Source organism: Elephantulus edwardii, unplaced genomic scaffold, assembly GCF_000299155.1.
Source record: "Elephantulus edwardii isolate Elephantulus edwardi_28Jun2011 unplaced genomic scaffold, EleEdw1.0 scaffold00219, whole genome shotgun sequence".
NCBI lineage: Eukaryota > Metazoa > Chordata > Mammalia > Macroscelidea > Macroscelididae > Elephantulus > Elephantulus edwardii.
The window spans coordinates 5,071,152-5,076,777 of NW_006399969.1; positions in this window are offsets into that span (position 1 = coordinate 5,071,152).

Here is a 5,626-nt window from a genome sequence, read left to right on the forward strand (position 1 = left end):
TCTAAAATACTTTGTACACAGTTGTAATTGAAACAAATACCTAGAATTTAAAGTTATTTTGATATTTGTTTTTCATATCAGTGTTCATTTCTTTTTTTGCATACAGCAATTCATTTATATTATGTTTCATTCATGTACATTGTGATTTTCAGTTATACTGCTTCCTCCCCTTCTCTTCATTGATATTATGGTTCATACAATCATTCCTGTACATTTTGTAAAATTAATCAACATTGGACTATGACCACCATTATTACCTCATCTTTTCAGATCCCGAATCGTTCCCGTTTCCTTTCCCCCTCCTATCTACCACATTTGCAACTCTATGACTTCCCCCCCTTAAAGTACTTATATTAATTCTTTTTCCCCACCTCCGTATTTTTATTAGTATGCACGTAATTATTCACGTACATTTTGTTTCATTCATATTCTTGTTATTAGATGCCATCGAGTCAAGTACAATAACTCAGTGACACCATAAGCAAAAAATCTGAACCCTGTTCTGTGCTGTGCCATCCTCATATGTCCTGAAACGCAAGAACCCATTTCACCATGTCAGTCATGGTTTAGGGTCTTCTACTTTGCTGATGCTCCACCCTTCACAGCATTATGTCTTTCTCCAAAGAATGCCCAAATGGATGCCTCTCCTAGCAGCATGCCCAAAGTATGTGAGGCAAAGCCTCCTCATTCTTCCCTCCATAAAGCACTCTGGCTGGAATATCACTCATATACATGGTGGAGCTTATTTTGTTTGTGTTTGACACTTACCTTCATTACCATTATGTTTCACACAATCACTCTTATACATTGTGTTTTATAGAATTAACCATCGTTACATCATGCCCATCATTATCCCGTCTTTTCAGGTCCCTGCCTGATCTTTCCCATTTCTTTTACCTTCTTCTACCACTCACCAAATTAGGTGACCCTGTGATTTCTGCCCTACTCTGCTCCCAACCATTCCCCTTTCCTTAGACTCCCATATACATTTTACTAGTTATCCTTCTATTTGTACAACAATGAACTAATGCAATATTTATCCTTATGAGACAGTTATTTCACTAATCATAATTCTCTCCAATCTTTTCTAAATTAGGTAGTATGTTTCAAAATTGTTGCTCCTTAGTGTTATCCCAACATGAGTTTCACAATCCATTCAATTGTGGTTGAACTTTTGGTTGGGCTGTTTCCATGCTCTTGTGATTATGAATTAGGCTCCACAAATCTCCATTTGTGTTACTGTTTTAATTTTTTGGGAGTACATTCCTAGTATTGAAATAGCTAGGTCATATGGAGTTTCTTTGTCCAGCTTTTTGAGGAAATACCAAATTGCCTCCCAGAATGATTGTACCACTTTACAATTTCACCAACAGTTTGAGTGTTCCAATATCACCACATCCCCTCCCACATTTATTATTTGCTGTCCTATTAAATTTTGCCACTGCTACTGGGATGAGATGATATCTCATTGTGGTTTTGATTTATATCTCTCTTACTCTTAATTCTATAGACCTTCTACTTTGAAAAGGAAACTACTTTCTTTCATCTTTAAAAGTCATCTTTCAGAAAATTTTGGGTTTCAAATAAAACAACAGAATATCTTCAGGTTTTCCTTTTCCATGTACTGTTGTTGGTGAACTACAACATCCCAAGCTTCTCTGGCCCATGAAGGGACCCAGTCAGAAGCTACTTCAGGCCCACCAATAAGCTAACTGTGTAGAGTATTTTCAGGGACCCTGATGGAATCCCTGGACCAGCCCCTTCTGTGATTATCTCCATGTTCATTTACTACCTTGCCTTCAGGAGACTCCACTTCCTGTTTAAATTACTTGACCATCTCTAGATTCTGCCCAACACCCAGAACCAAAAGCCACTTTCAAACTGGACCCTCGTCCCCTTTCAGAGGCGGTACACATCTGGGCTTGTGCTTCCTTATGCCCAGTCTTTGACTCAAGGTCAATAAAATGGACTCGAATAAAAAAAAAAATTATCTTTCTACTTAGCTACACATTTTCAGACACTTTTAAAGTCCCTTCTTAACAGTGTTTAATCCATTCTCACAAACTCTAATGCCTTCTACAACTGTTCAATGTTGACAAAGATTCACATTCCCATCATTATTTATAGATAGAGCAAATTTGCCTAGTGGCTTCAAACAACACGCAAGTTGCACTCAACTACATACATAACCGTTAGGAGCTTTACCAACATTCCTGGTTCCTGAAACTTCTGGAGCTTTATGGTTTGTATTTTCCTTTATAGGTGCATAATTAGAGCACCTATATAATCTGGTAACAGAAAAAAAATCATCAGTAGTTAACATAAGTTGAATTACTGCAATTAAAGTGACAGACAGCAGAAAATAATTCTTTAGCAACCAGAGTATGGCAAGTGATGGAAATGTGCAGATGTTTCTAGAACAATACCAAGAATGCTCAGTGCTTTACTTGCAAAGTCTTGTGTTCAACACTTGTTGTTGTTGTGTGTCGTCGAGTCGCCCGTGACTCATAGCGACCATAGGGTCTATGTACAAGAACCCTAAACCCTGCTCTATCTTGTGCCAATCTTACTGTCTCTGATACACCTACCCCCATTACCCCAGTCACAAAATCAATCCATATCATCCAAGGTCTTCCTCTTGCGACGTCCCTCCACTCTCCCAGGCATGAAGTCCTTATCCAAGGACTGAACCCACCTTGCAACATGTCCAAACTATGTAAGGAAAAGCTTCAGAATCCTTTCCTCCAAGAAGCAGCCTGGTCTCACCCTCTCCAGGATGAACTTGTTTGTTCTCCTAGCAGTCCATGGTATATTCAATACTCTTCTCCAGCACCACAGCTCAAAAGCATCAATTCTCCTTCTATCATCCTTAGTCTTTGTCTAGCTTTCTGATTCATAGCAAGTAATTGCAAAGACCATGACCCCTATCAGGCACACTTTACTCTTCAGACTGACATTTTGCTCTTCAGTACTTTGGAGAGTTCTCTAACAGCAGACTTTTCCTGACTGCTAGTACCAAGAGTGTTGATTGTAGAGCTAAGCAAACCAAAACTGTTAACAATCTCAATCTTTTCACCTTCTATTATGATGTGCCAGTTGGCCCAGTATAGAGAATCTTTATTTTCTTGATGTTCAATCCATATTAAAGGCTGCAGTCCTTGACCTTCTGCAGCAAGCACTTCAGGTCCTCCTTAGTTTCAACAAGCAGGGGTGTGTCATCTGCATAACGCAGATTGTTGATGAATCTTCCTCCAATTCTTATGCTACATTTCTCCTCATACAGCCCAGTCTCCTGGATAATCTGTTCTGCACATAGATTGAAAAGATAGATAGGACACATCGTTGGCATACACCCTTCCCAATTTTGAACCATGTAGTGTTTCCTTGCTCTTTTCGGACGACTGCTTCTTGGTCCAAGTATAGGTTTTGCATAAGCACAATCAAGTGTTCAGGAATTCCAATTCTTCTCAGAGTCAACCAATTTGTTGTGTTCTACACAGTCAAATGCCTTTGCATAGTCAATGAAACACAGACATTCCTCTGGTACTCTCTGCTTTCAGCCAAAATCCATCTAACATTATCTACAATAGCCCTAGTGCCACAACCACTTCTAAACGGAGCCTGCACTTCAGGGAGTTCTTTCTTGATGTGCTGTTCCAGTCATATTTGGATAATCTACAGCAGAATCTTGCTTGCATGTGATATCAATATTTGATAATTTCTGCACTCTGTTGGGTCACCTATCTTTGGAATTGGAACAACTATAGATCTCTTCCAGTCAGTTGGCCAGGTAGTCCTCCAGATTTCTTGGCACAACTTGATGAGCAAATCCAGGGCAGTGTCTGTTCGTTGAAATATGCTAGTTGGTATGCAATCAATTCCTGGGGCCTTGTTTTTTACCAATTTCAGAGCAGCTTCAACTTCTTCCTTCATCTCCACAGGCTCATGCTCATATGTTGTTTCATTAAATTCTTCTGTGTCTACCAATTCCTTTTGGTACAATGACTCTGTATACTCTTTCCATTTTATTTTAATGCTTCCTGGATCATTTAATATTCTGCCCAAAACATCCTTAAGGCTTGCATTTATTGTTCAGTTCCTTCATCTTAAGAAACGCTGAGCGAGTTCGGCCCCTTTGATTTTTCTGACTCCAGCTCTCTGCACATTTCATTGTAATACTTTACTTTGTCTTCCCACACTGCCTTTTGGAATCTTCTGTCCAACTCCTTAATATCTTGATTTCTTCCCTTTGCTTTGGCTTCTCGGTGCTCTAGAGCAATATTTAGAGTTTCTTCTGACATCCACCTTGGACTGACTTTTCTTCCTCTTTGCAATGACTTTTTGAATTCTTCCTAGACGTTATTCTTTATATCCTTCCACAGACATATAAAAAAGACGCTACAAGATAGAGCCATCTTGAATTCTGCACAAAGCTGCAATGTGAGAGTTTTGGTTTTCAATTTATTCTTCATGTATGCCCTTTTAACTTTACACTTGCAGTAGAGAAAAGGCCTTCAAAGAAAGGTAGAACTGAGAAAATTCGTTTTTTGTTAAGCAAGAACTTGATCTCATTACATTTTAAGCTGAACTTAGGGTTCAGCTGGTAGGTTGGGGAATGCAGAATCGCAACAGTGAGAGCCATCTGGTTCTCTGAATCTTGCCAAGTGGCCTCTGCTAGCACTACTGTTTTGCTGACATAGTGTCTGGTGCTGTGGCTGGCCTTGAAGGAGGTCAACAGAACACTTTGCTTTAGGATGGCCTGGACATTCTGCTTTTAATGGCCTATGCTTTCCTGTCATTGCTGATCAGGATTAATCCTTGGGAACCTACTAAGCAGTGGTCCCAATATTAATGTTGAATCTTGGAGTTGCGAGATGGAGGCATTCAAAATAATTTATTTTCATTCCATGTGGCTCAGATCACTGTTCCTTATCATATCAGGGTCACCATATGTTTAACCATCAGGAATGTGCTGGGCCACAGAATGAACTACAAAAGACTTTCATTGATCAAGAGTTAAGTGGCTAGAAATTCATGTTTGAATAACTTCCCAACCTGTACATTTTTATAGCTTTTTTGAGAATTTTCTCATTACATAAGCAGTGAAGTATGCTAACATGGCTCCAAAATATTTTTTTTACTGTTTCTTCTCTTATTTGCTGACCTTCCTGTTTCCATAAGCACATCTTTACTAGAAGGCAGCAATAGCGTGAGAGTCAAGGTTTTGCACAGACATACACATCCGTAAGACAGTGTATGGTTTTATTGTCTTGCTTAGAGCAGAGTGTTCTTTGGATGTAATTATTTTCTTTATATTACATTATTCAAACCCAGGCAAATCCTGCCTTGGTCAACTTAATCTCTACATGCTGTTGATTGTCATTGAGTGGAGCACAATTCATAACAACTTTAAGAACAAAATACTCAAAGCCTTTCTATAACTATGGTCATTTATCAAAGTTCATAGAGTTTCCAGAGACATGTTGTTTAGGAATTGGATGCCACTCCTGCTTCCAAATAAATATGTCTGTGTGTGTGTGTGTGTGTGTGTGTGTGTGTGTGTACGTTGTTGTTGTTGTTGTTGTTGTTATGTGCCATCGAGTCGCTTGTGACTCATAGTGACCCT